Here is a 20,696-nt window from a genome sequence, read left to right as displayed (position 1 = left end):
CACAAACAAAGAATCCGGATGTTTATAACCTATGTAGCCAAACACCAATTTTCCAATTTTATCCCACAAATCGTACATGAACACTGACCGGATCTGTACATTTTGGAAGGAAAAAAAGTTTATCATGTTTTTCAATGCTCTCTGATCGTCTACAACATAACTATTTCGAGAAAAAGTGTAATATGTGTGCTCCTTCCTATGCTGCACACGGAGCGTTCTCAACCCAACCTCTTTTATGACGGTTCTCCTACTAGCCACCAGATGTCGAAGTGATCGTTCAGCTTTGAAAATATTAGCCTATTTAGGGATAATTTTCGTTCTGCTTCAATAAACATCTCCAAAAACATTATGTCCAAGCGATTTATTTAAAAAAAATACATCAATACGTTTGATAAGGCATTTTTTTAAATGCACTTATGTATCTGCAGGAAAAAGCCAGTGAAGCTCTCGGTGCAAACCTTGATGCAGCCTAGAAGTGCAGAAAAAGAGAATAAATTTATATTATTGCCAAATTATCTACAATATGCATCACTTACCTACCCTGTGCGTGGTAATATATTAATTTTTAAACTCTTTTATTAATAAACATTAACAAAATTGGGTTACCGTAAACAAATGCGAATTGACGAGCGGAATCTATCCAACTATAGGCTAATATTTTCAAAGCTGAACGATCACTTCGACATCTGGTGGCTAGTAGGAGAACCGTCATAAAAGAGGTTGGGTTGAGAACGCACCGTGTGCAGCATAGGAAGGAGCACACATATTACACTTTTTCTCGGAATAGTTATGTTGTAGACGATCAGAGATCATTGAAAAACATGATAAACTTTTTTTCCTTCCAAAATGTACAGATCCGGTCAGTGCTCATGTACGATTTGTGGGATAAAATTGGAAAATTGGTGTTTGGCTACATAGGTTATAAACTTCCGGATTCTTTGTTTGTGGCTAAATTTGTTGTGAAATCATGCGTATCGCAAGAATAAAGGGTCAAAATGATTATGCCAATGGAGAATAGTTTAATAATTAATTGATTATGAGCTAGTTTTTGGGTCGAAAAATTGAATTTTGGACGTAAACAAACATTTTCAATGACATTTCTCTCCTTCTTACCTAGCGACCTCTATGCTGGTGGCGCATTAAATTTGCCTATTTTTCACCCATTATTGAGAACGAGAGGGGATTCTAGAAATGGGTAAATTTTTACCCCTTACGAGATTTTAAATTCACCCATGTTTTGACAGATCCGTGCCCTATTCGAAAATGGGTATATTTTTACCCATTAAAGGGTATTCGCAAACAACCGTGCTATCTATTTTGCTGGTCTGCTCGATAGGTAGGGGCTTATTCACAAATTTCATAACGCTGAAGGGGGTGGGTGGGTGTCTGTGTGATGTTACAGCTCATACAAAATTTGTAAAATATTCATACAAAAAGCATTACGCGGGGTGGGTGGGTGTCGAAAATGGCCATTTTTAGCGTTATGAAATTTGTGAATGAACCCTAGACGGTTTGACAGTTCGATAGGTACACTCAAAAAAATCCAAACGTCATTGCTACATTAAAAATCACGTAAACCATTCGAAATTCATTTTACACCCCAACCTCTTTTTACGACCGTTATCGGGGGGTCGTAAAAAAAATCGGTCGTAAAAAAAATCAGGGTTATAATTACGTTTTTGAAAAATGCAACGTCTAGATGCGGAAATACTGATTCGACATATTCGGCAAAGTTGAAGCATGGTTTGAGAACTTTCTAAAATGGCCGTTCAAGTTTTCATATTTTGGTATTTATATTTTGTGGTTTACTGATCGAAGACCGTAAAATAAATTTCCGAACAGCGATGTCGTTTTTAAGTGTGTACATAAGCCATAGGCCTATTCACATGACGTCTCAAATCAGCTGATCGGGAAGCACTTTGACAGTTCTTCTATGAAAATGACAGGCCCGTGTTAGCACCGGTCCTCCAGCGATGTAAACAAATGCATAGACGGATCTGTCACATGAAAAGGCCTATTTTACGAGACGTTCGAATGACGTTTTCTGGCGGGCCGCTCATTGTTGTTGTTCAAAAAACTAGCGTGACATCTGAATGGCGCTGGTCACATTTTTGTTGGCGATGACGTCCCCGTCTCTTTCAGCACATGTTTCTACCGGTTTACATGTATCATGTTACCTGTAGATAAAAAATACCTTCCTTGCTTGCTGATTTCAATTTTACATGCGTAAATTAGAAACTTTGTTGCATTGCCACCAGCGCCATTGTTGAAAAAGCTCCTTCCAAATGTAACGCTAGAAGAAACGTAAATAAATCGGCCCGCCAGAAACTTTCAAAGCTGGTAAACAAACGGAAACCATATGATTCGAAACGTCTCATAAAATGGCTTATAAGGCAATCTAGCCCCAGTGCTAAAATTAGTCGCCGTATTTTTTACCATTATTTTTTGGGGTTTCGCTATGAAAGCAAACCGCTGTCAAAGAAGTAGCTTCGTGTGGTGTAGACACGGTGTCTTTGTGGAGTAACTTTATTACAAAAAAATAGGTAAGTCTGAAATTTCACACTAAAAACAATTAGACTTTGCTCTTTAATTTGCGACCAAAATCAAAATAATCGGTCGGGGGGTCCAGAACATTTTTTTTTATTTTGTGTGAAGTATTCATGGATATGTGTTTTTTTACCGACACACATTGCGTTGAACATAGATACGGGACAAACTGCAAGATCAAACCATTTGAACACCTTAGCTTGGAAGGTAAAGTTGTTCTTGCTCAAAAGAGCTGTAATAAGCATATATGACATATGATATACGCATAATTGCAAAACTGTCTCAAACGTCATTTTAGTTATTGTCCACGAAAAACCTTGAAAATCGTACTTAAATTAGTCAAAATGATGTAAGAAGTTATTGGCAAATATTTTTAATAGGTGAAGATGCATCGATATCAAACCTCGAATTTTCTAGAGCTTGTTTGTAGATTTGTATCTTGAGAACCTGACAACCTTTTGTGTTGAATATTTTATTGATTAGTCGCCACCAGCGAGTGACCAGTAAGTTACCGGTTGTCTGCTTCTCTAGACTTGTGCTTTTGAAAATTCGAGGTTTGGCTTCTATGTATATTCACCCTTAAAACCATTGATAACCGAGTGTGTAGCTTTCAAAGTTTCAAATCTTATATTTTTTATGTTACTTTCTTATGGCACAGTTCTTATAAAAAGATCAGAAACTAACATCATGAGGCTAAAATGGGTTTGGGATTTTTGTGCTTGTTTACAGTACTATAACCCCATATTAACCCCTCTACCGGCAGCTTCATTTTTTCAAAATATTCAAATCGCGATAGCTTTTTTGTTTCTCAATATTTTTGAAAAAAAAAAATCCAAAACTCTTATTTTCAGAATTTGTATCGGTTTTGAGCATATTTTTAAAACCAGTTGACCAATGGTCAATACCGACATAGATTCCAAAAGTAGAAGAGTTTTTTTTGAGAAGTTGTGAAAAAATTGTGGAAAAATATAGAGAAACAAAAAAGTTATCGCGATTCAAATATATTTTTGTGCTGAAAAAATTAAGCTGCCGGTAGAGGGGTTAATCTAAATAATAGCAAACAAACTCATGAATATCTCTTCTGCTATCTGTCGAACTGAATTTCTCTCTTCAGCGAATTTCTTTATTATGGTTTCAAGAATGAGCTTTTACAATGGGATAATAAGTTTGTACTTACATTACAGTACAAGCGTGTTTGGAACATACCTCAAAATTTCTCTATAGTAATTTCCATATAAACCTACATTGTCTTTGGGCCACCTTAAATCACCACCTAGAATTTCACAGAACACTATTTTTATAGTAAGGATAGTAAGGAACATATGTGAGATTGAATTCTCAAACATTTTTCAATTTTGAACCGCCCTAATGTACATAAACACATAAATAGGCAAATTCAAACATATGTGCAAGTCTCTCGAAATCAAACAAAAAAAAATTACTCTGGACCCCCCGACCGATTATTTTGGTTTTAGCAGCAAATCTCGCATACTCTGAGATAACGCCCTAAAAGCCATTGGTAGCCATGGGTGTAGCTCTTTGTTTCTGAGCAAATGAAAAAATAAGCATCCAAACCAACATCACGGGCAGGTAGATAATGATCCTTTCTTCCCCATAGCGTTGTTAAATAACATGAAAATCCATTCAAATGCTCAGAAACAACGAGCTACACACATGGTTACCAATGGCTTTTAGGGCGAGATCAGAAGTTATGCGAGAAATGAACGCGAGAAACCTAGACTTTATGAGCCATTTTACGAAGCAGGTCAAATGACAGGAGACCTGGGATTTTTCAATCATCACCGTCAGTTTTCGCGATGATGATGGTTGATGACTGTACGCATTTCTAGCGTAGCTTTTCATCCAGGCGAAAACATAAATGGAGACAAATTATTAAAATATTTCTTATCACAAAAGTGCCTTTTTATGTGCAATATAGGTAACAAAGAGGTAGCTGATACAATAACTATGTGTAATGTTGCAGTAACGAACATTTTTGGATCTCTTTTCTGTCATTTTCTCCATGTCCCCGTTTGGTAAGATGAGGCATTGTTAAAATTCACGCTGAAGTTTCAGCGGAGAAGTTTCAGACTTACCTATTTTTTTTGTAATGAGCCATTTTACGAAGCTGGTCAAATGACAGGAGACCTGGGAGAATTCAATCATCGTCGTCAGTTTTCGCGACGATGATGGTTGATGACTGTGCGCATTTCTAGCGTAGCTTTTCATACAGGCGAAAACCTAAATGGAGAAAAATTATTAAAATATTTCTAATCACAAAAGTGCCTTTTTATGTGCAATTTGGGTAACAAAGAGGTAGCTGATACAACAACTAGGTGTAATGTTGCAGTAACGAACATTTTTGGATCTCTTTTTTGTCATTTTCTCCATGTCCCCCATTTGGTAAGATGAGGCGTTGTTAAAAATCACGCTGGATTTAATCCCAGGTCTCCTGTCAATTGACGCCGTTTCGGCGATCAGCTGTTCCGAAACGTCTCGTAAAATGGCTTATAAACTTGTTCTACGAAACACACCGTGTAGACGGTAGACGACTTTCCGTTTGTATCAAGAATATGGTAAATTGTTGTTAAATTAGGATTTGTTTTAAATCAATTAAGATTATAATTTGACCACATTTACAGGATGCTCCTGAAGCGAGGAAGCGATACGCAGAAAAGATTAAAATATGCGGAAAAGATCCCTATTTGATCAGCACAACACCGATGGATGTACCGCTCAACGTGAATTTTACAGCGATTTATAACTACATGGTTGTAGAGCCTAATCCGTTTACCTGAGCTGCTAAAGATAGCGCCAAAGGCATGGAAGCTAATCTTTGGTTCCAACAAGGATGGGTGAAACTAGTGTCTGGCAGAAAATTGGTGAATGTTTATGTGGTTCGTTTCAAAGTTTTGCATTTTTTCAGTCTGCGGGAGCGCCCGTTAAATCCGTGGATTTTAGTTGATCACAGCGGTCGTATTTTATCCGCACACTGTGACTGTGCCATTGGATTACTAGAGACATGCTCTCATGTTGGAGCCACTCTGTTTGCCCTCGATGACATCAGACAAAAATTTCTGGACAAAAAGGTATTTATCTCTTGAAGCACAGACAACAGATGTTGAAGTCCGATTGTAAATTTGTGTAAGCCAATTAATGGTCATTTTGGATGGCAACACAAGTAGCAACGAGGTGGTGGCGCTGTCATCGCTAAGTTCCAATGACGATGTGAGTGGTGAATGTGAAATATTTCAAGATACTGATATTCACCACTGATTGACGCAATTTGTTATGTGGCGGCGCTAGTGATTGCAAGGAGTTTCAATTTGAATATTTACACAGGTTTTCAGAATATTTTTGTTCTAACATAAACATCTGTTATCTGTGCTTGAAGCTTTCGAAATACGCAGGGGTAGGCGGGGCATAGTGAGCATCGTGTATTATCACAGTATTTTTTTTAAATGTAAATTAAATTGTAGTTGGTTCAGTATAATCAATACTGAATGTAAGGAGGACTGTTCAACAAAGACTTGACCATATAAAACTAGATTCAAAAACATCTAAGCTTACAAATCTTGCCTTGATCATTATGTGCCACTGGGTTGCACACTTTGCACCACCCACAATTGTCGGTTAGCGATTAGACATGTTAGGAAAATGTGTGATTTAACCTGGCAAACAATATTGCTAGCCATTTCATTCTATAAAACGCATTGATTAAACTTCATGCAAGCATTGTACAATGAAAAATCATATAAGTATTGCTTACTTAAGTGCTATTCGTGACTAAGGGCCAATTTCTTCACGTTCGCTTAAGCCATAAACCACGTTTACCCATACGATTAAACCAGGTTCAAGGCCTAAGCGGTGGTGAAGAAACCGCTTATAAATCCTTGATAAGCTCACTATGATCCGCCTACACCTCCTAATGCAAAATATCGAATCATTCCAGATATCAGTCACTGATTTACCAGCGTACTGGAACAAGCCGCCACTGAATGTACAAAATAATTTGTATAAAAAAGTGAAAGACATTTCATTTTTTTTTTTTTTTTTTTTTTTTTTTTTTTTTTTTATAAGGCACTCCGTGCTCGTGGCCACTACTGTGCCGGATTCTGTTCGTCTGTATCTGCTATACCGATACAGATCTATTTTTAACTTAACTATATTTACATCTGCTTTCACTCTCTTCTACTCTTTTACTCTCACACCGAGCAGGTAGGAGAGAGCTCTGCGGTTCAGTCCAATCGATTTCCATAAGCCATAGTCCTTTGCTCTTGCGGTGGTTCATTTTGCCGTGTTCCTAAGTCGTTTGAGGCTAGCTGCCTACGAAGAGGGTCAGTTTGTCTCAGTCACCATCTGATACTGACGGAGGATGGATGTGCTCCACCAACGCACGGTCCTCCGTGCGGCGTCTTCTGGTGGCTGGACGGGTTTTTTTTGTGGAGGGGCTGGGAATTGAATCCATGACCTTCCGCTTATGAAGCGAAAGCGTAACCTCAAGGCTACGGACCCCCCTTAAAGACATTTCATTTGGCAGGAAAATTAAACGCTTTTGGGAGCCCGTTATGCAGCCAACACAGGACAGATACGACACTTTGTTCACAAATCTTCAGGAGAAAGGTGTGCAAGTTGCAGCAATGCATTCATTTTGTGGAGTCGGTTCATTCGTTTGCACCACATGCAAGGATGCAATAAAATTTCGAGAGGAGTACAGTGAATACGATTTAATGAATCTTTTTGACAGCAGCTATCGTTCAAAAATAAAATCCGAGCTCGATGTTTTAACACAATCTACGTATAATGAGTTGGCAAAGGATGCGAGAAAATTGCAACGTATCACTGAAATCACAACATCTCAGAACCAAAGTGCACATTGGCGGTTTTTCGTACTGGTCGTATCACGGCGTCGGTGCTACGGGAATGTTGCCACACGAAACTCGCCAACCTTCAATTTCACTTATCCGAAAAATTTTCTACAACAAGGATTCATCATTACAGACAGCATCAATGCGCTATGGAAAAAAACAACGAATCTCGAGCTTATGATCAGTTGTATACAAGGGTGGAGGGCGGCTGTCAAATGGGAGTAAAATTGAAAAGCCGCCAACCTAAGTCCAGAACCAGTTTTAAGGCTTAACGCGGAAAAGTAAAAAATATTGTTCGCAAAATTACAGGTAATCGATGCGCTTGAAAGATATTGTTTGCAAGCAGTTATTTGCTACGTGCTACTGCAGTGCGCTGTTGGCAATTTAATTAGCAAATTCGGCGTAATTCCCAAAATGGATGTTTTCTAGAAAATCGATTACGCCTTCACCATTGTTTGGTCGGAATTTTGTATGGTTGTTTACTTTTTAGAACCAGCGACACGTAGGGGTAGCAGTAAAGAGCCGCCAGTTCCACCCTTGGTTGTATATAGCTGTAGCTCATTGTCACAACAATGCCGTCAAACAACAGTGTGGCCTTATAATTTGCTCCGAATATCCTTTTCTTGGAGCTTCGCCGAATGGGTTAATTCAGTGTGATTGTCACGGTAAGATAACTATCGAGGTTAAGTTTCCATATGCTGGTAAAAACAATGAAGATTTGACAGAAGCTCTTTTAAAGATGAGCGACCCATATGTAATAAGAACAACGGATGGTGATATTGGACTGAATCCAAACCATAAGTACTTTTACCAAGCCTTGATGCAGGTACATCTGGCAAACGCTTCTTTTGGATATTTTTATATATGGTCACCTCAGAAGCAATATTTATTTCAAATCAAACGAAATGACACGTTTTAGTCAGCATGTCGCGATAAAGCTTCACTGTTCTTCCAACATGTAATTCTCCCAGAACTACTATACAAAGCGTACACTGAGCCAATATAAGCAATACTGGTTTTTCATATGGATACAACATAGTTCGAATTCAGCAGCATGAAAAGTACGATTCAGTATAACATGAATAAAAATGTGAAAGAAAGGAACTCGTTTTATTTTTATTGGGGAACAATGCTGGGACACAAGTTTACAATTCCTGCGGATATACGAATGATCTGATCTAGTACTGGCATTCCAGAATTCCAACGTTCTAATAGGGTTATAGGTATTATATCTGTTAAAATTAACATTTTTTGCCTCAAAGATCCTATCATTCGCTCAACGTGAATTCTTAATGCAGAAATCTCCTTTGAATCACAGGCATCCAGTGGTTCAAGTTGGCGATTTGTCTTTTTGAAGGCGGGGATACTCAGCGTTGCTTTTTTCTGCGTTAAGATATCCTCGATCAAGAATCCTCGATCTGCCAACACAAAATCACCCTCCTCTATGTGATCGAGAAATCCCGACATCAAAGTTATCTGCTTATCTGATGTCCTACCTCCAAATGCTTCTGAAATGAATGAATAGCTTCCATCTGGGGTAATACCTGCTAATACCTTGATTGTCTTGTGGTGTTTATAAAAACTATATACATTTGCGTTAGCTACCATCTGTTCCGCTCGCGGTGTTTCGATGGGAACTTCAAAACAATCCAGTATTATAGTTACTCGATCGTTATATTTTTGACGGAAGGCATGTGGCATGTGCTTCTTCAAAACTTCACGCGGTGGCCATCGAACTAAACCAGCCAGAAAGGGATACATACAGTGGATGACGTGAAAAACTCTATCTGATACCAAACTCGGGTGCATGCCATAGATTAGTCCAAGACTTTGGAACGGTTCGTTTAGCCTTATTTTTCGAAGAGCTAACACGAACATTTTTTCCATGTAATCTGCTTCGAACATCGGTAAGTCCTCTTTGAGAACTTCGAAAAGCTGTCACAGTAAAACGCCTGAGGAGATACCAGTGATATATTTGCATTTTTTATTTTGGAACTCCAACGTTGACACGCTGTACCTTGTCGCCAGTTCTGCTTCTGCCAATTTTTGTCGAAGGCTGATGTTCTCTTGACGCAGTTTCAAGTTGGCTTCCTCTAGTTTACTTCGGTGCTCCTTCTCCTTAGCAGCTTCCTGAATCCAACTGGTTTCGGTTTGAACGCATACACTTTCTTTAAACGAACAGTCAAAACTTGTGACATTTTTCGGGGCGTCTTGTTCCATTGTGATACTGTCACTGCTAACGTCACTGTAATTATATTGGACGACCTCTTGACGACCACTGCAAGGACAATTAGGACTAATTAACAAAATTGTTTTGCGATTGCTTAAACGGTTATATACCATTCCATCGAAACATCGAAATCAGTCCAACAATCAGCCAGACGGATTAGCTCCTGTAGATCGGTTGGTTCCTCTGATGGATCGCCGGTGTTTACGAAATTGTGGCTATCAATAAATTCCTCCAGAACTGCACCGATATCCATTTCAGTTTCAATCACTGAACGATGCTCTTCACTTCCGTGGTCCATTGCATAATTGCTCGGTCCTGCAGATTCTTCTCCGCAGTTCTGGATGACGTCACACTCAGCTTGTTCTGCTTCGGCAATCCTACAACTTACTTCAGATGAAATTGTTGCGTTGAGGGAATTTTGAAGTAAATTCGATAGGAACAAGGATGGTACCCAATCAACATCATCCAAGTTATCTAAATGTGCTGGCTGGCCTGTAACGAAGTGCCGGCTGCAGACCTTCGAGGAAGATAGCACATTTTCGAGTTCACAAGCTTTTTGCCACTCTGCCACACGCCGCGAAATAAGCAATTGGTTGATCCCAGTGCACAGTGGTCCAGATAGCAAGTTTACGCGGACATGAACTTTTCGACGTCATTTTGTGGTTTTAGAGTATAGGTTGCTTCCCAAAAGTGTCTCGAAAATAGTTGTACTACAATTCGTACGAAAGGGATTTTTTTCTGCACTAATCGCAATAGTGTCCTATACGCCAACTTTTTAATGTTAATAGATAGCAAGTTGGTATATTCAGCAAAGTTGTAGCATATTTTAATACAAAAATCTTTGTAGAACAAACTTTTTCTCTATCTCTTATACTTTCTGAGATAATTGACTTTTTATATAAAAAAAATGAAGAAAATCATTTTTTCACTCATAAGTAATTTATTTACAAATTTTAGCAGCCTACTATGTTCTACAAAGTTTTTGGTACTATTATATTCTACAACTTTGGTGAATATACCACAGTTGGGTTTCTTCTGGTTTTCTTATTGTAGGAGATATTAATTTAAAATCATGCCATATTACAGGCCAAATAACTCGCAAAGATGCACTTGAAAATGAACCTACCTGTCACACCGTGGCTCTACACCCCTTAAAAAGTATTTGAGTGAAATTTGGTAAATATTTTATGTTTATATATTTTTTTAAGACTATTTTCAATGACGGGTGATTTGCAATTAAAACACAGTCATCTTTTCTATAAAACACACAAAAGTCATGGCCGCTGCGATTCAGCATGAAATAATCAACACCTGTTTAGATTTTGTAGAGTGTACTATATTTTTTAAAAAGCATAATTTTCAAAACTTTTTCAATAATTCTTGCGCTTCTTCGTGCAATTCCGAATGCTTCTGTGCGATTCGACGATTTGTCAGTGAGATCACTGGATCTGATGTGAGTAGCAATCGCAGTTGTATTTTTTTTGACATGGTTACTATGACTGATTTCAATACGACTTTAACTACTGTAATAATTACTGCTATACATAAATCAAAGACACAAGATAAATAAATTGAATGCCTCTCAACTCTTGCAACATATTACCATTTATGACTTTTAATACGGCATGATTTTAAATTAAAATCTTCTTTGGGACGTTACGTCAGGAAGAAGAAGAAGAAGACAATAAGAAAACAAGAAGAAATACAACTATGGTATATTCACCAAAGTTGTAGAATATAGCAGTACCAAAAACTTTGCAGAACATAGTAGGCTGCTAAAATTTGTAAATAAATGACTTATGAGTGAAAAAATGATTTTCTTCATTTTTTATTCATATAAAAAGTCAATTATCTCAGAAAGTATAAGAGATAGAGAAAAAGTTTGTTCTACAAAGTTTTTTGTATTAAAATATTATACAACTTTGCTGAACATACCAACTTGCTATCTATTAACATAAAAAAGTTGGCGTATAGGACACTATTGCGATTAGTGCAGAAAAAAATCCCTTTCGTACGAATTGTAGTACAACTATTTTCGAGACACTTTTGGGAAGCAACCTATACTCTAAAACCACAAAATGACGTCGAAAAGTTCATGTCCGCCTAAACTTGCTATCTGGACCATTGTGCAGTGCTGTTCTTTCGAACAGCAGGGAAAAAAAAACGCTCCTCGCTGCTAACATTGTTGTTCTTGCAAGAACGAACCGCACAAGTCACAGGCATCGCGTAAAATTTTTAAAACTTCAGCAAAACTTATTTTAAATCTTGTTTAAAGTTATGCAAATCTACTGTTTATTTTTGTTTGGGAATAATTTGAGGTTAAATTTTCTCTATGAAAACAAACTGCACTGAGAAAAATCTACACGTCAAGGTCGTGTGTTTTACTTATAGATTTGCGCAATGAGGAAAACCACATGATTTGAGTGTGGTAGCCATATGGATTTCATCATTGATTTCACGGTATAAAAACATGTGTATCAACATTAGGTTGTCATGTGAAACAAACATGAATTTCCAAATATTAAATCATGAAAACCAACTGATTTGCTTATTGAATTCAAAATGTAGTAGCTTTAGATAGTCATATTGTCAAATGTCATGGGACTGAAAGAAGAAATTTGGTAGAAAAACTTTTGCTCCCCAAAATATGGATCCGAGGCTCCTCTGCTTGTCGCAAGCTCTCTTGATTTTTTTTTCAAACCCGTGAGCCAGCAACAAGCGGGGCGCCGCAAATCCATAATTTGGGAAGCCAGGGATAAGCATATTCCATTTTTTCTCATAACTGAAAGCCAGGAAAATCTGTTAGTGGAATCCGATTTTTCTACTAAACTCTACATTATAATCAATGTTTTCTTATAGAAAGGTAGAATTCTCGTATATCGGTCAACTTCACTAATAAAAGAAAAATCGAATTCACAAATTTTCATCTAACACTTTCAGCTTCAAAATTTGCTTCTTCTCTTTGGAAGCATGATGATATCGATAGCATAGCTCATGGATTTCATCATAACAATCTCATTGCGCAAATCAATGAATCGACCAACTTGAACATGATGATTATGACACAAGATAACCATAAGCAAAACACACTGAATCCGTGTTGGAGTGATGATCTATGCGTCCATAGGTTGACACATATGAATCTGAAGAGAAAGCTTCGGGAACTTATGTGGAAAAAATATGGAATCCCTGTTGTCGGTTGATGAATCAATCCATGAAGCAAAACACAGGAATTTAATGTGTAACACACACGAAGTTTGCAAGAAAATCATAGCAAATCGATATGGACGTTCATGAATCGATCCATAATTTGAAACACACAGATCGAGCGTGTGGATTTTTATCAGTGTGTGTACTATACACATACTCACACATGCGCGCTTTGTTAGTGGTAAAACATGAACTGTCAAATACCCTTATGGAAATCACGTAGGTACCCAAGTTCATTTTGACATTTGCATATCGCACGTACATTCAGTGTTGAGCTCGAATGCTAAGATGGCGTCCGCTAGACTTTCGAAGAACGTGAGGAGCTGCTGAACTTCAAACCTCATTAAGGACTGATTTAAAGGTATGGACTCGTTGAATACCGAAGAATCCTGTATTAATTCATATTTTATACCTGATTTCATTCATATTATAGCATGTAAAGGTTACAGCACAATCGACCAGAAAATATGGGGGCAGCATTGGATATCTCGCTGGATTTTTTCATTCGAAAAGCTTAGTTTGAATAAAATAAATACCTCAATCTTTAAAATTGGTTTACATGTTTCGAATTGGGAAATAGTTTATTTTAGAAGTTTATTGGAAATAAAGTGGGCTTCCATTTCAATCAATTTGAAGGGAAAACAAAGTAGGATATATTAAAACGCTTCGAAAAAGCTACGGAAAAATCCACGTAGCTCGTACGTTCAACGCTGGTGGATCAAACGGAGTTCAATAGTTCATGCGTTCATTCTGTGCTACCAATGATTCACGTAGGTGCTGCATGAAAAGTGCGATGGAAAAAAATCACGTATGTTTCCACGTAACAATGACGTTTGGATTATTTTGAGTGTAGATTTGGTTTCACTATTCGCGCAACTATCCATTCATACACTGAAACAAGCGTTGCAGTAATGAGAACCATGAACGTGTTTTTAAATTTACTATTCCAACCACGATTGAGCTATCATGAACGCTTTTTATTTGCGTTATGTTCCCTCTCAATCCAACCGCGTCGATAGCCGAGCGGCTAGCGTTCGCGCTTGGCAATCGCCAGACCCTCGGTTCGATTCTGGTCTGCTGCAAGTTTTTAACCATGATATAGTAATTTTTACTATACAAATGGTGCCATGGTGAAATTGAATGCACAAAATATTCTAAATAAATGCGAATTTAGTCTGCACAAATCAAGTGGCGTTGTGTATTTAATTTAACCCTCTGATATAGTATTTTCAACCGCAACGCTGTTCTCAGTGTAGACTCTTATTTCTCCCAGTGTTCCTTTTGTTCTCTTTCTCGCATCCTCAAACTCTCTTGATACCGCCGCTGCATTGATTTTTCGTTCTTCCTACACTGAAACAAGCGTTGCAGTAATGAGAACCATGAACGTGTTTTTAAATTTACTATTCCGACCACGATTGAGCTATCATGAACGCTTTTTATTTGCGTTTTGTTCCCTCTCAATCCAACCGCGTCGATAGCCGAGCGGCTAGCGTTCGCGCTTGACACTCCCCAGATCCTCGGTTCGATTCTGGTCTGCTGCAAGTTTTTAACCATGATATAGTCATTTTTACTATATGAATGGTGCCATGGTAAAATTGAATGCACAAAATATTCTAAATAAATGCGAATTTAGTCTGCACAAATCAAGTGGCGTTGTGTATTTAATTTAACCCTCTGATATAGTATTTTCAACCGCAACGCTGTTCTCAGTGTATATTATTCTTGACGCTTTCGCTTTTCCGCTTCGTACTTCGTCCAATTTTCAGCCAAAGTCCTTTCATGCTCGCTTTGATAAATAACATGTTCCGTCACTTTTGATGTTTCCTGACCTTCGTTATTTTCTGTTTCAGTTGGAACAGTTTCCAATTGTACTTCTTCTATGATTTCCTCATCCACAACTTCGATAACTTCCTGTTCCACCACCACGTCACTACCCTGGATAACCGCAGCAGCATAGCTGTAGGGTGGTTTTCCAGCTCGCTTTCCATTCAAATTTCGGTTCTGTGCTATATTTTGTGGACATGCGTTCTTCCGGTGGCCCTCTTGTTGGCACAGAAAATACTTGTTTTTCAGTTCCTCATAGTAGACCTTTCCTTTCCACTGAAGAACATCCACTGTTGAGGGAATATCCTTTTCTACGTCCATACACACTTAAACGGTTTCGCCGAGAACCCAACAGCTGATATCTCGGTAATAATTTGACGATCCTCGGTAAAATTTTTACCGAGATCTCGGTAAACGTTTACCGAATCTCGGTAACGTTCGCCGAGATCTCGGCAAAAAAATCGGATTGCCGAAATCTCGGTAAAATAAGTACCGAGATTCGGCATTAAAAATTACCGAATTCTCAGCTGTTGGGTTCTCGGCGAAAAATTTTACTGAGGTCGGTGAAATAATTTAAGTGTGTATATTATGGATCCGACAGAAACAAGGACAAAGAACATCCACTGTTGAGGGAGTATCCTTATCTACGTCCATATATTATGGATCCGACAGAAACAAGGGCAAACTTTTTTTTAAACATTTTTTTTTCTCAATCTTCAAGCGTCGCGACTGATACCGGGTACCCCCGTTGGTTTGACCACATTTAATCTGAACACTTTTTAATCTGTACCCCGTTAATTTGCACATCGTTCAAATTAAAAATGGTTCAAACGTCATTTAGCTCATGGATCGGAGTGAAGCGAGATGGAACGCTGTGGAACGGAACGCAGAATCAAAACAAAACAGTGAAAGAGGTTACCAGAAACACGTTTTTAGGGTGACTAGATGTTCAAATTAAAAATGATCCCCGATGGTTTGCATGAGGTACCCCCACTATTCTGACGTTAACGATGTGGTGAATTTTAGTTCAGCTGACTCAGCCATGACGGACGACTTTTTGTTTTTATTATGATCCTTATGATCAGATCATCATCGCAAAAATGTTTTGGGCCGCAGATAACTTTTCCGGTTTGTTAACCATCAGGATCCAAGGTTCTGAATTAAAATACGTAACATTGATCCGGACCCGCATCGAATTGTTTGAGAAGGAATATCGTCCAGACGAAAGAGGAACACCATTCCATCATTTAACACTGCTTCAACTCAATCATCGCAACCGGCATCCAGATCCAACAGATTCTGCAAAAGGATTCGTCCATAGTGGTTTTCACGCCCGATGGTATGGGTGACCTAGTATAGATGTAGTTGTGAACCTTAGAGGAAAACAATATGCACTCAGTCTCGAAAAACACCCAGAATCCGTGTATAAATTTTTCAAATTGGGTAATATTTCCATATGCATTTTGATGAGTCTGGAAAGCGTGTGCAAGTTTCTTTGAGGAAAACAAAAACAAACTGTGTATGACGAGCGTATGCTAGTCTACGTGTGTTCAAATGTCACTAAGCTCTATACACCTAGCAGCTGATCACCGACACGAATAACCTGCTAAACAACCTACACGCTAAGAAAATATTATACTAAATTGATTAAATACTATTCTAAAATCATATTCGGTCTATTCACTCATTGCAATGCATTTTAGCATATTAATCTTGGCTAGTATAAACGTATTTTATTTTGATGAATGATTTTTTGGAAATTATGCGGTTGATGCTTAAAGTTCAAAAATCCAGTGCTTTGAATAAAATTAGCATTTTTTTCTTCTTTTACAGTAAACAAAGGCCAGACAAAATAAAAGAATGTGCATTTTTGCATGTAACTAATTTATTATCATATAAATCATGTAGTTCTCTCCGTTTTTTGCTATCCATAGTTGATGCTTTCTCCAATCTGTTCATTTTTGTTCCGCACACGACGACTGGAGTGGATTAGGCCCATTTTTAAATGATCTGGAAAAATTTGGCAAAATGATGATGAGATTCCGAAAGGAATACGACAAACGAACTTACCGTTTCCTATGGCAGCTTTTCTGGGAAGAATATCCTTTGAGGATGCTGTTTTTGATGTGAGCCAAACGCGGCATAATCGCGGAAAGACCGGTGTTGTGTTGGCGATGAATGATCTATTCCCGGCATAATATATTGCTGCTTTTCTCTCCAGAGTTTCACTTGATATCCATAGACAAAGAAAGTCGAATAATTATTGTCACGACACTAGGATTAAAAAGAGAAACTTGCTTGAACACGATGTGATATTGATACCAAACTGAACAAAATGGCACTTTATTTTGAATAAGTCCCAAGCGTATAAGCACATGACAAAATAAATCGCGGATAAGCATGATAAGGTATAAAATATAATAATTCGGCGAATAACTTTTAAGTTTCTCAAAGATTAAAAGAACAAAATATTGGAAAAGTAATATTTCGTACACTAACTAGTATTTTCGTTTTTCTCCGTGTAGTGGCACCTGAAAATGCAGCGGAAGCGGTAGGTGGATGCGTTCACGGCCGCCCTCAACACATTTCAGAAGGTGCAGAAGAAGACGGTGAATTTGAAGAAAAATATCGTGCGGCAGGAGAAGCTCATGTGACCCTAAACATCTGCCCGAGTACAACTATTCTCCAGCATGGGGAGCACAGTCATCTTCAACAACGCGTTCGATTTGGAAAACTTTGTGAGCGGTCATCTGAGCCATAAGCAGGAGCAGCTGCGGAAAGAAAGCGATCTGCATGCGCTGAAAACCGAGAGCATGCAATCCGTGAATTGGGTCCTAAAATTTGTAATGAAATCTTGTTTTTATTTAATAACACGAAAAAGCATGTTACTGTAATTACTTTAGCAATTTTTCCAATTTCAATTTTTCTATATCATGTTTAAACATTAATTTAAAAATTTGGTCCATAAATGAACCTTGACACTTTTGATCATGTTTGACGTTCGCTTACACGGATAAAAAAATATATACTGAAATGATTAAACTTCACACTAAAACCATATTTGATCTATTTACCCCTTGCAATGCATTAATGGAACTTAAGCTTTGCCAGTATAAATGTAGTTTATTTCAACTGATGCATATCTGGCAATTAAGCAACTGGTGCATAAAAGCTCGGTATTTCTGTTACTGCATATAAAAACAAAAAAAAAAAATTTTTATTAGAAGAAGAAGAAAGCAATAATAACAATTGAGCAATTTGACGAATATATTTCAAAAGCTTTCAAGAATAATCATATTTCAGAAATAATTTACGCTGTTCGGTTCCCGTCCGTGTTTCTTCAGATGGCTTAGGCTCTGTGCATTCCAGGATGATTTCCAAATAAGCTGGTAACAGTCCGTTCTTAGTTTTGGGAAAATCAGCCATTTGTCCTGATACAGCTGCTGCTGCGGCCAACCAAGCTTTGGATGATTGAACGGCCACGGCGACCATTTCGCTGAAATTAGATCCTGTCCGGTTTGATTTCGTTTCTAGCTTCCATGGCGCTGTTGAGAGAATGAAGTTGTTCATTCTGGCTTATCAGTGAATTGAAATAATACCATCGGCTTACCTATTTTTCGTGAAACTAATGTCGAACACATTTTTTTTTCTACGAAAATCTTAACAGTAGAAGTCGCACGGTTTTCCACATCTGCCGATGGTCTCTGAGCGGGTACTGATGTAAAATGGCGAAGTCTCAAGATTAACATCGGCAAGACAAAATGCATAGAAATTATTTTATCCTGAAAATGCATGACAAAGAATAAAATTGAAATCTTTGAAACGATTATAATTACAAAATAGTATGGAAATCATTTAAATCATACTAACTAGTATTTCCAGTTATCTCCGTGTAGTCGACAAAAACACCACAGGGGTTTTAGTTCGACCACTGGGATTGTTCCTATCTGACATTTCGTAAGGGACACGGAAAACAAAATACACCCAAAATTTGAGTTTAAGCCAAAGGACGTGACAGAATCTAATAAAAATGTTTTTGGGCTTAAACCATCGGAAAACATTAGAAAATTGAGTAAACATGTGTTTTTGGCCTAAACTTAAGCGTTTGGCACTAAAATTGGGACAGGGCTTTAGGACCCAATTGAAAAGTGATATTTTTGTTCTCTCTTCTAATTTGAAAAATATTACAGTTGTTTTGAGTACATTAATAACTTTCCACCCATGCTCCAACGGCAGTGGGGCAAGATGAGCATGATGTTAAAAATTAAGGAAAAGCGTGAAATTAGAAAATCCACATCTTATTGTAAGCTAAGTATACGGTATTCGCTTCGTTCAAAACATTTTATTTCTTTTTAATTTACATTATTAAACAAAAATTTGAATTATCAAGCGAAATCCAAGAAATATTTTCGGAGATATTTATTTTTAAATAGTACCTTGAACGTTAAATCGGTCGAAGATGAATACTTTCAGATAATGAAGATAAAGATCTTCAGATATTACAAAAAATAAAAACAATAGGTTTTTTTTTTGTCAATTTATGCATCTTGCCCTAGAGTATTTGTGGTCGAGGATTAAACAGCTATTTTTAAAGTGTTATTTGGAAAACTATTTTTCACTTTTCAAAACTTTTGATAATTACAGGTTAAAATTATGCTACGTTCAGACTAGAGCTGATATAACGTAATATAGGCTTTCTTGATATTGCTGTGTGCATTTGAAACGCAATTATCAAATGCGGGAACACCAAACGCGGTAAGATTTTTCACAAGAAATGCGAAGTCAAAATTAGATTTTCTTTGCTAGGTTGGCGGTGATATGGATTATGGTTGCTAAGTATCCTTCGATTGCTTTGTGTTACCGCATTAGAAGCCCTAGTTAGCCAAGGTTTGCACGTCAAACGCCAACAGCAATATCAAACCTCATAGGGTGGGTGTACCAGTTATGGACATAGTGGTTCCCTATTTCGCCATACGTGATAACTTTGATGTCTTCTAATTTTGAAAACATTTGTGTGTTGTATTAGTTAGATTTAAGATATATCTTGATGTTAAAACATTCAAAAAGATTTAAAATGTGAAAGTTATCAAAATTTCACATATGGCCAAATAGGGAACCACTATAACCATAACTGGTACACTTTCCCTACTTCTTATTTCAGGTGAAAACTAGATGCATGGCTTTTTATATCAACACAGCCTTTATTGCGTAATATCATCTCTAATCTGAACGTAGCTTTCTGCTTATTACAAATTTGACCAAAATAAGAATGCTTAAATTGAGCTTATCTTTAGGGCACTCATCTCGATACGTCTACTCCTACGCTCGTTTGTTCAACAGATGCTTCGATGGAGTCCACCGTGTGATATTGCTCATAAACCAACGTATCAAGCTTCTTGTATATTGCATTCAAGCTCACAATATATTCCTCCAAATTGGGTCCTAAAGCCCTGTCCCAATTTTAGTGCCAAACGCTTAAGTTTAGGCCAAAAACACATGTTTACTCAATTTTCTAATGTTTTCCGATGGTTTAAGCCCAAAAACATTTTTATTAGATTTTGTCACGTCCTTTGGCTTAAACTCAAATTTTGGGTGTATTTTGTTTTCCGTGTTTCTTACGAAATGTCAGATAGGAACAATCCCAGTGGTCGAACTAAAACCCCTGTGGTGTTTTTGTCGACTAAGCGAACGTCAAACATGATCAAAAGTGTCAAGGTTCATTTATGGACCAAATTTTTAAATTAATGTTTAAACATGATGTTCACACCGCTGGGCAGTAGTGGTCGGTTGTCGGCATAATAGCCGAACCCTCCGCAAGTGACAGTTTGGCGAGAGTGGAGGACGGAAGCAAACCGCGAAAAATAGATAAAAAAAAGAAACAAAACCAAAACAAAGATCGAGCAAGTGAAGAGTGAATTTGGAAATTTCTTTCGTTTAAGGACATATAGGAAGGAATCCCTGTCATGGCAGGAAAAATGGCTTCCTCACATATACAAATACTTTTGACGGTGTTCCAC

At 37.6% G+C, this 20,696-nt stretch overlaps 3 long non-coding RNA genes across 4 annotated transcripts; 1 reads left to right on the top strand and 2 right to left on the bottom strand.

The window, feature by feature from the left end:
- Positions 1-5,030: 5,030 nt before the first annotated feature.
- On the top strand, positions 5,031-17,561 carry LOC110676320. 2 transcript variants are annotated; one of them, XR_002500268.1, is made up of 3 exons: positions 5,031-5,123; positions 5,190-5,636; positions 17,205-17,561. It is a non-coding gene; the product is annotated as an uncharacterized LOC110676320 (long non-coding RNA). The 2 variants fall into 2 exon arrangements; XR_002500269.1 differs by lacking the exon at positions 17,205-17,561 and adding an exon at positions 6,500-6,589.
- Positions 16,513-17,084, bottom strand: LOC110676321. Its single transcript, XR_002500270.1, has 2 exons — positions 16,750-17,084; positions 16,513-16,689 (listed from the first exon to the last, which is right to left on the bottom strand). It is a non-coding gene; the product is annotated as an uncharacterized LOC110676321 (long non-coding RNA).
- Positions 17,562-17,922: 361 nt separating the features above from the next.
- LOC110676319 lies at positions 17,923-18,631 on the bottom strand. Its single transcript, XR_002500267.1, has 2 exons — positions 18,290-18,631; positions 17,923-18,224 (listed from the first exon to the last, which is right to left on the bottom strand). It is a non-coding gene; the product is annotated as an uncharacterized LOC110676319 (long non-coding RNA).
- Positions 18,632-20,696: the final 2,065 nt, after the last annotated feature.

The sequence above is a fragment of the Aedes aegypti genome, chromosome 2 (genome assembly GCF_002204515.2).
Source record: "Aedes aegypti strain LVP_AGWG chromosome 2, AaegL5.0 Primary Assembly, whole genome shotgun sequence".
NCBI classification, from domain to species: Eukaryota; Metazoa; Arthropoda; class Insecta; order Diptera; family Culicidae; genus Aedes; species Aedes aegypti.
The sequence above is the reverse complement of the archived record's forward strand: the minus strand, read 5'-3'. Positions and strand labels throughout refer to the sequence as shown.